This window comes from Rattus norvegicus, chromosome X (assembly GCF_021556685.1).
Source record: "Rattus norvegicus strain SHRSP/BbbUtx chromosome X, alternate assembly SHRSP_T2T, whole genome shotgun sequence".
In the NCBI taxonomy this organism is placed as follows: Eukaryota; Metazoa; Chordata; class Mammalia; order Rodentia; family Muridae; genus Rattus; species Rattus norvegicus.
The window spans coordinates 121,257,592-121,270,058 of record NC_141554.1 but is presented as its reverse complement, the minus strand read 5'-3'; the positions used below and the strand labels follow the sequence as shown (position 1 = coordinate 121,270,058).

At 36.5% G+C, this 12,467-nt stretch overlaps 1 non-coding gene across 1 annotated transcript; it reads right to left on the bottom strand.

Moving 5' to 3' along the window:
• Positions 1-5,897: 5,897 nt before the first annotated feature.
• Positions 5,898-6,004, bottom strand: LOC120099391 (U6 spliceosomal RNA). Its single transcript, XR_015647237.1, has one exon. It is a non-coding gene; the product is annotated as a U6 spliceosomal RNA (small nuclear RNA).
• Between the last annotated feature and the right edge of the window lie 6,463 nt (positions 6,005-12,467).

Sequence of the window (12,467 nt, the reverse complement as noted above, 5' to 3'; positions counted from 1 at the left end):
TCTTTTTACAGTCCGTTTTGTTTCTACTGGGTGGTTTTCAGACTTGAGTTTGATTATTTCCTGCCTTCTACTCCTCCTGGGTGTATTTGCTTCTTTTTGTTCTAGAGCTTTCAGGTGTGCTGGCAAGCTGCTAATGTATGCATTCTTCAGTTTCTTTTTGCAGGCACCCAGAGCTGTGAGTTTTCTTCTTTTGTTTTTTTTTTCCATCTTTATTAACTTGAGTATTTCTTATTTACATTTTGATTGTTATTCCCCTTCCAGGTTTCACTGCCAACATCCCACCAACCCCTCCCGCTCCCCTTCTGTATGGGTGTTCCCCTCCCAATCCTTCCCCCATTACCACCCTCCCCTGCAACACTCATGTTCACTGGGGGTTCAGTCTTGACAGGACCAAGGGCTTGCCCTTCCACTGGTGCTTTTACTAGGCTATTCATTGCTACCTTTGAGGTTGGAGCCCAGGGTCAGACCATGTATAGTCTTTGGGTAGGGGCTAAGTCCCTGGAAGCTCTGGTTGGTGGGCATTGCTGTTCATATGGGGTCTCAAACCCCTTCAAGCTCTTTCAGTCCTTTCTAAGATTCCTTCAACAGGGATCCTGTTTTCAGTTCAGTGGTTTGCTGCTGACATTCACCTATGTATTTGCTGTATTCTGGGTGTGTCTCTCAGGAGAGATCTACATTCGGTTCCTGTCAGCCTGCACTTCTTTGCTTCATCCATCTTATCTAATTGGGTGGCTGTATATGTATGGGCCACATGTAGGGCAGGAGTTGAGACCATTAATGTTGAGAGATATTAAGGAATAGTGATTATTGGTTCCTGTTATATTCATATTTGGATGTGAGGTTATGTTTGTGTTCTTTTCTTCTCTTTGTTTTGTTGACACGACAATTAGTTTCTTGCTTTTTCTAGGGTGTAGCTTGCCTCGTTATGTTGGGCTTTACCATTTATTATCCTTTGTAGTGCTGGATTTGTAGAAAGATATTGTGTAAATTTGGTTTTGTCATGGAATATCTTGGTTTCTTCGTCTATGTTAATTGAGAGTTTTGCTGGATACAGTAACCTGGGCTGGCATTTGTGTTCTCTCAGGATTTGTATGACATCTGTCCAGGATCTTCTGGCTTTCATAGTCTCTGGTGAGAAGTCTGGTGTGATTCTGATAGGTCTGCCTTTATATGTTACTTGACCTTTTTCCCTTACTGCTTTTAATATTCTTTCTTTATTTTGTGCGTTTGGTGTTTTGACTATTATGTGATGGGAGGTGTTTCTTTTCTGGTCCAATCTATTTGGAGTTCTGTAGGCTTCTTGTATGCCTATGGGCATCTCTTTCTTTAGGTTAGGGAAGTTTTCTTCTATGATTTTGTTGAAGATATTTACTGGTCCTTTGAGCTCTGAGTCTTCACTCTCTTCTATACCTATTATCCTTAGGTTTGATCTTCTCATTGAGTCCTGGATTTCCTGTATGTTTTGAACCAGTGGCTTTTTCCATTTAACATTATCTTTGACCGTTGTGTCGATGATTTCTATGGAATCGTCTGCTCCTGAGACTCTCCCTTCTATCTCTTGTATTCTGTTGATGATGCTTGTATCTGCGGCTCCTTGTCTTTTCCTTTGGTTTTCTATGTCCAGGGTTGTTTCCCTTTGTGCTTTTTTATTGCTTCTACTTCCAGTTTTAATTCCTTCACCTGTTTGATTGTATTTTCCTGGAATTCTTTCAGGGATTTTTGTGATTCCTCTCTGTAGACTTCTACTTGTTTATTTATGTTTTCCTACGTTTCTCTAAGGGAGTTCTTCATGTCTTGAAGTCCTCCAGCATCATTATCAAATGTGATTTTAAATCTAGATCTCACTTTTCTGGTGTGTTTGGATGTTCAGTGTTTGCTTTGGTGGGAGAATTGGGCTCCAATGATGCCATGTAGTCTTGGTTTCTGTTACGTGGGTTCCTGCGCTTGCCTCTTGCTATCAGGTTGTCTCTGGTGTTACCTTGTTCCGCAATTTCTTACAGTGGGTAGACTGTCCTATAGGCCTGTGTGTCAGGAGTGCTGTAGACCTGTTTTCCTGTTTTCTTTCAGCCAGTTATGGGAGCAGAGTGTTCTGCTTTTGGGTGTGTCGTCTTTCCTGTCTACTGGTCTTCAGCTGTCCCTGTGGGTCTGTGTCCTGAGTCCACCAGGCAGGTCGCTTGGAGCAGAAATGTTGGTCTTACCTGTGGTCCCGTGGCTCAAGTTGCTTGTGGGGGGCTGCTGTTGAGCTCTCCGTGTGGGGGGCAACCAGGAGGGCCTGCGATGCCTTTTCCTGGGGGCCCCCATGTACTGGGGTCCCAGATGGCATTAGGTGTTTTCCTCTGGAGTCAGAAATGTGGGCAGAGTGTAGTCGCTTCTGGCTTCCCAGGTGTGTCTGCCCCTCTGAAGGTTTAGCTCTCCCTCCCATAGGATTTGGGTGCAGAGAACTTTTGATCCGGTCCTTTCAGTTCCATGTGGTGTCTCGTGAGTTTTCTTGTTATCTCTGCCTTCATTCTGTCCTATAACTTTGGGCATGTGCCTTCATTGTCATTAAATTCTAAAAAGTCTTTAATTTCTTTCTTTATTTCTTCCTTGACCAAGTTATCACTGAGTAGAGCGTTGTTTACCTTCCATGTATATGTGGATTTTTTGTTGTTTTTGTTGTTATTGAAGACCAGCTTTAATCCGTGGTGATCTGATAAGATGCATGGGATTATTTCAATCTTCTTGTATCTGTGGAGGCCTGTTTTGTGACAGATTATATGATCAGTTTTAGAGAAAGTACCGGGAATTGCTGAGAACATATATTCTTTTGTTTTAGGTTGAGATGTTCCATAAATATCTGTTAAGATCTTTTGGTTCATAACTTCTACTACATTCTCTTATGTCTCTGTTTAATTTCTGTTTCCATGATCTGTCCATTGATGAGAGTTTGGTGTTGAAATCTCCTATTACTAGTGTGAGGTGCAATGTGTGCTTTAAGCTTTAGTAAGGTTTCACTTATGAATGCAGGTGCCCTTGTATTTGGAGCATAGATGTTTAGGATTGAGAGTTTATGTTAGTGAATTTTTTCTTTGATGAATATTTGGTGTCCTTCCTTATCTGTTTTTGATAACTTTTGGTTGAAAGTCGATTTTATCTGATATTAGAATGGTTACTCCAGCTTGCTTCTTCATACCATTTGCTTGGAAAGTTGTTTTCCAGTTTTACTCTCAAGTAATGTCTGTCCTTGTCTCTGAGGTGTATTTCCTGTAGGCAGCAGAATGCAGGGTCCACTTTATATATCTAGTCTATGTCTTCTTATAGGGGAACTGAGTCCATTGATGTTGAGAGATAGTAAGGAATAGGGATTGCTGCTTCCTGTTCTTTTTGTTGTTAGAGGTGGAATTATGTTTATGTTTCTTTCTTCTTTTGGTGTTGTTGCAAGGAGAATACTTTCTTGCTTTTTCTAGAGTGAACTTTTCCTTCCTGTGTTGGAGTTTTCCATGTATCATCCTTTATATGGATGGATTTGTAGAAAGATATTGTGTAAATTTTGTTTTGTCATAGAATATCTTGGTTTCTCCATCTGTGTTCATTGAGAGTTTTGCTGGATACAGTAACCTGGGCTGGCATTTGTGTTCTCTTAGGGTCTGTATGACATCTGTCCAGGATCTGGCTTTCATAGTCTCGGTGAGAAGTCTGGTGTAATTCTTATAGGTCAGACTTTATATGTTACTTGACCTTTTTCTCTTACTGCTTTTAAAATTCTGTGTTTTGTGCATTTGGTGTTTTGACTATTATGTGACTTGAGAAATTTCTTTTCTGGTCTAATCTATATGGAGTTCTGTAGGCTTCTTGTATGTTTATGTGCATCTCTTTCTTTAAGTTAGGAAAGGTTTTTTTTTTTATCCTTTTGTTGAAGATATTTACTGGCCCTTTAACTTGGGAGTCTTCATTTTCTTTTATACCTATTATCCTTAGGTTTGATCTTCTCATTGTGTCTTTGATTTCCTGGATGTTTTGTGGTAGGAGATTTTTGCATTCTACATTATCTTTGATGGATGTGTCGATGTTTTCTATGGTGTCTTCTGCCTCTGAGATTCTCTCTTCTATCATTTGTATTCTGTTTGTGATGTTTGCATCGATGAATCCTGATCTCTTCCCTAGGTTGCCTATCTCCAGGGTTGTCTACCTTTCTGCTTTCTTTATTGTTTCTATTTCCGTTTTTAATCCTGGATGGTTTTATCCATTTCCTTCACCTGTTTGCTTGTGTTTTCCTGTAATTCTTTAAGGGATTCTTTAAGGGATTTTTGTGTTTCCTCTTTAAGGGCTTCTATTTCTTTACATTTGTTTTCTTGCATTTCTTTAAGGGAGTTATTTATGTCCCTTCTTAAGTTGTTCTTCTTCATCATCATCATCATCATCATCATCATCATCATCATCATCATCATCAAATTTTAAATCCAAATCTTCTTTTTCCGGTGTGTCTGGATACCCAGTATTTGCTTTGATGGGAGAACTGGGCTCTGATGATTTGGTTGGTTTCTGTTGCTTGGGTTCCTGAGCTTGCCTCTCACCACCAGGCTGCCCTTTGTGTTGGCTTTTCTTGCCTACTCTGAAAGTGGCATTGCCCCCCTGTAAGCCTCTTTGTCAGCAGTCCTGTAGACCTGTTTTCTTTCAGCTGGATCTTGGAACAGGGAGCTCTGCTCTCAGGTGTTTAGGCCCTCCTGGCGACTGGCTTTCAGCTTTTGGGGCAGGCAGAAATCCAAAGGGTCCTGCCTCTGATTGCTCCTAGGTCCGTGTGCCCAGGGGGCACAGATGGCACTAGGAGATTTCCTCTTGGGTCAGGAATGGGGGCAGGAAGTATTTGTCTCCTCTGGGTTCTCAGGAATGTCTGCACTTCTGAGGGTCCAGCTCTCCTTCCATGGGGTTTTTCAGGGAGCTGTGTTACAGGTTCAGTTCAGTTGTCCATGACTTATAAAACAAAATTTTCTGCAGCTTGAATGGAATGTATTTTAATACAATACATCATTTTGTTTGTTGTTTTTGTATTCATTTTCCTTGTCTTTCATGTTCTCTGAGCTTCCTGAATTCATGATTTGGCATAAATCATTTATTTTCAAAACTTCTCCAAAAATATTTAACTACTTTATCATCTTTTTCTCCATCTGCTGTATCCAACTTTCTCAAAATTCTTGTATTTTTTTTCTAGATTTCCAGGATTGTTTGTTTTCATTTCAACTTAATATTGTATCAACTTGTTAAATTCAGTATTTCCTTCTCTGGCCATTAGTATAGCAAAGTTGAGCATTTTCTAATTGTAATTTTAGCCTATTTATCCTTCACTCCTTCTCCCATATCTACCCTCTCCGTTCTCACCATCCTGTATACTCAGCTTTGACATTTCTTTTCTTTTTTCCTTATTGATTTCAGGTTTTGTTCCTTAACATGTTTTGTGAGTAGGTCGAGAACTTCCTGGGAACCATGCCGTTAAACTGAATTTTCAGCTCATATTAGCTATCAAATGCCAGTATCTCCTCAATTAATTGTTAGATTTTGCCCACATCTTCTCTCCCTCTATGGTGGAGTGTTTTCACATGCTGTACATCTAGCACAATCACTGTCAGTTCATATGTCTAACTTCCCTGTTGTGTCTGGAAAATACTGTTTCTTCAAGGTCATCCAACTCCTCAACTTTTACAGTCTGTCTTTCCCCCTCTTCCAGAAGAACCCTGATCACTTTAAGGACAAGAATAGTTTCTGCAATAGTAATTTGAACTTTACCTTTCATCTTCATTGTTTCTTAGAAATTCTGTCTCTCAGTCTCTCTCTCACTCTCTTTCTCATGCCCACTCCCCACTAATAGCACTCATCTCCTTACTCCTTTTATGTTTTCCATTAAAATCGCATAACTTACACTTTAAAATATGGAATGCTTCATGAATTAACATGTCATCCTTGCCCAGGGGCCATGTTAATCTTCTCTGTATCATTCCAATTTTAGTATGTGTACTGCTGAAGTGAGCACTAAAAGCTCATAACTTATTAATCACTGTTATTTTAAATTCTCTAATTAGTCCAAGCTCTATGTTATACCTGATTCTTTTCTCTTGCTTAATTTGTGTCTTCAGAATATGTATTTTCTTCTTTTTCACAAAGCCTTGTACCTTACTGCTGTTATTGTGTTTGAACATTGAACATGATGCATTGAGCCTTTAGTGTGATAATTTATGCTAATGTGTCTAGAAGTGGATTGGGCTTAATGTTTTGTTTATAAATGATTAGTCCCCTATTTGCCTTTGTGATTTAGTTTTCTTGAGTTTGTGATTTGTGTGTACTTTTCAGTAAGCCTCTATACTGTAACTTCTTTAGCTGTAACCTAGTCTTATAAAATGTAGCATACTGCAGGCTTATTAGAATTCTAAGGTGCAGGAAGATATAGCCTACACAATATTCTATGTAAAAAGCAATTTTTCAGTGAAGATATGCTTCTGGCCTCTGATCTACATTAGTGTTTCCTTTTCACCAAGTTTCCATTCCTCTTTAGTGTGACTAAAAGCCTAAGTTAGGGACTGGGATGAGAGAAATGCCATTCTTTTGGATTTATTCTCATACCTTTTCCTTTGAAGAGTGGTCTTTTTTAAGGAGAATGATAGAAATATATGGCATTATCACTTTTTTTTCTTTTACTTCTATCCAGACCATTATAGCAACTCTCTTGGCTCTTCAATATGATGGAATAGTGAGGTTCAGTTTCTAGATATGAATCATATGAGCATATGCAGGGCTTCACTAAAACTATAATTCACATTTGTTTCTCTTTTCCTGTTATTAACACCAAGCACTCAATGCTAAACACACACACACACACACACACACACACACACACACAAGCAAAACTGAGTAGACTCAGTAAATTACATTTATATATTCATTTGCTTATATATATTATAATTATAACTAAAGAAAAAGACACCTTGAATTTGAGGGGAATCAGGGTAGGGGACATGGGATAGGTTCAAGGAGGAACAGAATGTGGGGAAGTATAATTATGCAATTTTATGCATATACATGCATACATGTACATATGTATATATAATTTTTATTTTATGTGTATGTGTGTTAATCCTGTGAAATTTTGTGCATCATCAAAGCCAGGTAGGCCATTAGATCCCTTAGAGGTAGAATTCTAGGCAATTGTGAGCTGCCCAACATGTGCTCTAGAAATTGATCATAGGACCTCTGAAAGAGCAACAGTCATTCTTAATAACTGTGCAACCTCTCCAGTTCCTAATTATATTTTAATTACATTTTTAAATAGTTGGTCATGGTTTGTGGTCTACAATCTATATCTGAAACTTAGTTATGAAGATAAAGTATGTACACAATCATTTACACTAATAATGTAAATGATTACAATAATATCAAAATATTTTGTGTTAGCACAAAGAACTTTAAGAGACATGTGATCCAATATATTCATAGCAACTTTATCCATAATAGCCAGAAAATAGAAGCAACCCAGATGTGCCTCAACTGAAGAATAGATACAGAAAATATAGTACATTTAAACAATGGAATACTATTCAGCTATTAAAAACAAGGATATGAATTTCACAGGCAAATGGAAGGAACTAGAAAATATCCTGAGTTAGGTAACCCAGAATGAAAAGGACATGCATGATATATACTCACTGATAAGTGGATATTAGCCAAAAAGTTCAGAATAACTATGATATACCCCACAGACCCAAAGAAGTTAAACAAGAAGGGAGGCCTAAGTGAGGATATTTGAACCCTACTTAGCAAGGGAAACAAAACAGTCATGTGAGGTAGAGGGATGGAGGGACCTGAATTAGAGATGGGAGGCAAGGGAAATGGGGGGAGGGGTGCCAGGATCAGGTATGGGGAGAGACAGGAGGGAGACCCAGAAATACAGGAGAATGAATAGAAATATACAGCTGCCTGGGGTTGGGGGTTTGGGATTGGGGGAATCTTTAGGAAGTCCCAGAGACCTAGGATGAGGGCCGTCCCTAGGAATCAAAGCAGGTTACCTTAGCTGAAATGACTGATAGTGGGAATATAGAACCTGAACAGACCACCACCAGTAGCCAGACAGGACCCCCAGTGGAGGGGGGACAACACCAACCCACCTATAATATCTTTGACCCACTATGTTTTTAGTATATTAAAAATAAGTGATGGTAATTGCCTGAGTTTATAACTATGCTTTGTATTTCACGCATCTAACTGTCTGTTTTCAAGTATTGTACTGTATTCATTACCATAGATCTATAGGATAACTGAAAGTCAACTATGATTATACTTGCATGATTGTTAATTTTGATCAGGATTACTTTGGTTATTTTGAATAATTCATATTTTAATATGAATTATGGAAATACACTTTTTAATCCTGTAAAGAATATAATTGAAATTTTGAATAGTATTGCATAGATTCTGTAGATTGCATCTGGTGATATATATATCCAGTTTCATGCCATTAATTCTGTTGATCAGAATCATACAAGTCGTTTTTGTTTGTTTGTTTATTTTGTTTTTTTGTAGTGTCTTCAATTTCTTTTTTCGGGATTTTTAACAGTTATGGTAAAGGTCTTTTACATTATCAGTTCACTTTATTCCTAGGTACCTTTTAGGGTTTATTTATTTTATTTGTATGTGTGTTTTGTTTGTACCATATGCATGCATGGTACCCGAGAATGCCAGAAGTTGATGATAGTTCCATTGGAACTTCAATTACAGATGGTTGAGACCCAGCACAAGGGTGCTGGGAACCAAACCCTGGTCCTTTGGAAGAGCAGCCAGTGTTCTTAACTAGTGAGTCATCTCTCCAGCCCCCTAGATGTTTTTAAGTATTTGTACATGATATTTGTTGGGAGGAGAGCAGAAAGGCTGTTGTACCTACACATCTCCAGAGGCAGAAATGTTAAGCATGCAGAATTGGCTTTTCAATGGGAAAGATGTAAAAAGCAAAACAAACAAAAAACAAAATAATACTAACAACTGCAACAACTACTCTTCTCAAAATGGAGGAGGAATAAGGTTAGGGTGAGGGGAAGGGGCAGGTAGAAGGAGGAACTAGAGAGAAACCAGCAGTGTGGGAAAGAAACAAACAACAACAAATAAAACCCTGTTCTTCCACCCAGAAATGTAGGAATTGAAAGTGACCAATATTCTGGAGATATGTGTTGTGGGCAAGGCCAAAATAGCTACAACAGCCAAGACCAGAGAGTCCTAATAATCTAAATGACTCTGATAGTATCTCTATAGCCAGAGGTTATTCCAAGCTCCCACAACTAGTACCAGAAAAGGCAAATAGACCGCATGACCTCTATACTGACTGGATAATGGAGACAAGGCCCCATTTTAGACCCTGAAACTAGTACAGGTAGACTACCTCTAGAACCCATCCTCTTGGAAAAAATGACATGTACTCTAAGTTGACTTTCTATGTGATTATGCTTCCTTGTGCTCACGGGATTTTATTGCACCAGAAATACTTTTTTTTTTCAAAATTACACTTTTTTTAAATTTGTTTGAAAGGAACCAGTTGATATGAGAATCTTTAGAATTCTTGATCCAGGTTAATGAGGTCAATCTGAACTGAGTTTTAATTGCCACCTCTTTGCAGTTCATTTTCCTGCCTGATGCCTACAAAGTTGCCCTCAGATCTTGTTTTCCTAATTTATTTTTCAATGTGCTCATTATCACTATGTAAGACATATACAGATTTTTGTATATTAACTTTTTTCTGCTATTTGTTCTACATGCTCGTCAGTTCCATGAATTTCATGCTATGGTCTTTAAATACTTTCACTATAAAAACATATATTGTAAATGTCTTACTGATTTTTCTTTCCTTTTTAATATTTTTGTCCTTGTTCACCAGAGAAAGTGGCTTATTTTCTTTTTTATTATGTCCTTATCTACTTTTGGTATGAGGTTGATTCTGGTTCTATAGAACAAATTGGGTGACTTTATTTCCCTTTCTATTTTATGGAATTGCTTTAAGAAAATTACCAGGTTGGGGCTTTAGCTCAGTGGTAAAGCGCTTGCCTAGCAATCGCAAGGCCCTGGGTTCGGTCCCCAGTTCCAAAAAAAAAAAAAAAGAAAGAAAGAAAGAAAAGAAAATTACCATTTCTTCCTTAAAAGTCTACTAGAATTAAATAGTGACTCTATCTATATATGGATTAGCTTAGTTAAAATTCTTTATTATCATTTCAGCCTTACTGTCATATATTTGTTTATGTTTTACATATTCTCTTATTTTATATATGTAAACAAGACATATATGTACATCTATAGTAGAACATATACCTATATAAACATATACATTCATATATGTAGAACATTTGTGTATGTAACATAGGGTACATGTGACAATGCATGCATGTGTTGGTTAGAGTATGAAATATATAATTTGATGCCTTCCTAAATGTAGAGTATTTGTTGGCTCTGATGTTACTATGGTTGCCTTTGTTTTCATATATGATTTGATGTTTTTTTTTCTTAAAGGCTTTGATATTCTTTAGTTTTGAGACACATTGGTCTCAACTATTATGGTACAGAAAGTTTTGTTTCTGGTCATGTCTGTTTGGCATTCTAAATGACCATTGTCTATAAGCCCAATCTCCTCCATAGATTTGAAAGATTCTTAAGATTTTACTAAATACAATTTTGATACAATTTACTCATGTTCTATGTTTGTAATGACCATTAGATTTCATTTTTTTGGTTTGTTTTGCTTTCTTTTGTTTTGTTTACAATTCTGGAGATAATACTCAAGACCTCTCTCAAGGTAGCCAAGCACTCTAACACTGAACCACATCCTCATTTCCATTACTTGAATTTTAGTGGTTTAACTGAAGTATAGGTGACATAATACAAACTGTAGATGATGCAGTTTTGTATTTTTATATTGCCTATCAAATGCCTGCATACACATCACCACAACCAAGAAAGACTTATAATCATTTTTAATGTTTTCTTTTACTTTTTGTTCCCTTCCCTTCTCCCATTCTTAAACCTCTTTCACCATTCTGGAAATTTTTTTCTGTTTTTCAATTTATTTTCTGTTCTATGAGTTTTATGCAAATGAAATAGAACAGTGCATCCTTGTGGCTGGCTTTTTTCTTTCAGCATATTTGTCTTGAAATGTATCCATGTTATAACTATTCATTGATCACTTATGGGTTTTTTTTGCTAGCATGAGTATTTTGGTGTATTAATATACTATGGAATATCATTTTTCTATTGATAGACATATTGGTAATTTATAGTTTATGAAAATTTTGAATTAAACTTCTTCGAATATTCAAGGGAGCTATATTGCAAAGAAACAGGCATTTCTTTCTCTTGGGTGAATAGAGTAATTGAATTACAAGGTAGACATGTTTCACTTCCAAAACCTACCAAACTCTTTTCTAAAGTTGTAGATTTTCACATTCCAGCTACTAGTGTATGGAAATTCTTTATATCCTCTGGAAAACTTTGTATGGACAGAATTTTAAATTTTAAATATTCTAACAGATGTAATGTGCCATCTCAATGCAGCATTAAATTGCCTTTCCTTAGTCTACTGTTAAGGTGATCAGCCAACTGTACAGACTCTTTGGTGAGCTATATTATTATTTTTAATAAAACCATTATTAATATTGCTTGTACATACTAAATCAATTTTTAGGATTTTTAACTTTTATAAAATGAAAAGCAAATACATTACTATAAAATCAAGCCCAGAGTCTATGATGGCAAATATTCCTAAATGGATTAAAATTTCAATTTTCCTGAATTTTGTCATAATTTTTATTCGAATGCACTTAATTTCCCATGACAGTGGCTTCTGTAATGATTTATTTACCTCGGATATTTGGACATACAGTAATGAACAAGTCAAATTGCTTTTTATATGCTTTGGGTTTTTTAAGTAGGTTGCCATTTCCTACTTACTGAGTTTTATTTAGCATTACATATTCTGAATAAAGGTATCCTATAAGATATATGGATTGTAATTTTTTTCCTAATCTACAGCCAGTATTTTCATTTTCTTAGACGTTCTGGAGAAATGAGATTCTTTTTTTTGCAAATCCCAACATGTCAGTTTATTTCTTTATGGATTATGCCATTGGATCTAAAAATTTTTACCTTACTCATAAGCCTCAAAAATTCTCCCTTTGGCATTGTCTTCTGGAAGTTTTATAGTTTTGAATTTTAAATAGAACTATGGTCCATTTTGAGATATTTTAGTATACAATAATAATACAGGTCTATAAAAATAATTAACAATTTATTAAAATACCCCACATTTCCAAATACTTAGCTTTGAAACACATGTTTGCAACATAGCCTGCAAACATTATAAATGTACTAGTTCATTATCAACATATTTTTTCTTTTGAAAATTCCACTGAATTTTCTCCATAAACAGCTGTGACATCGGTGAAAAAAAACTTCTTTTTTAATTGAATGCT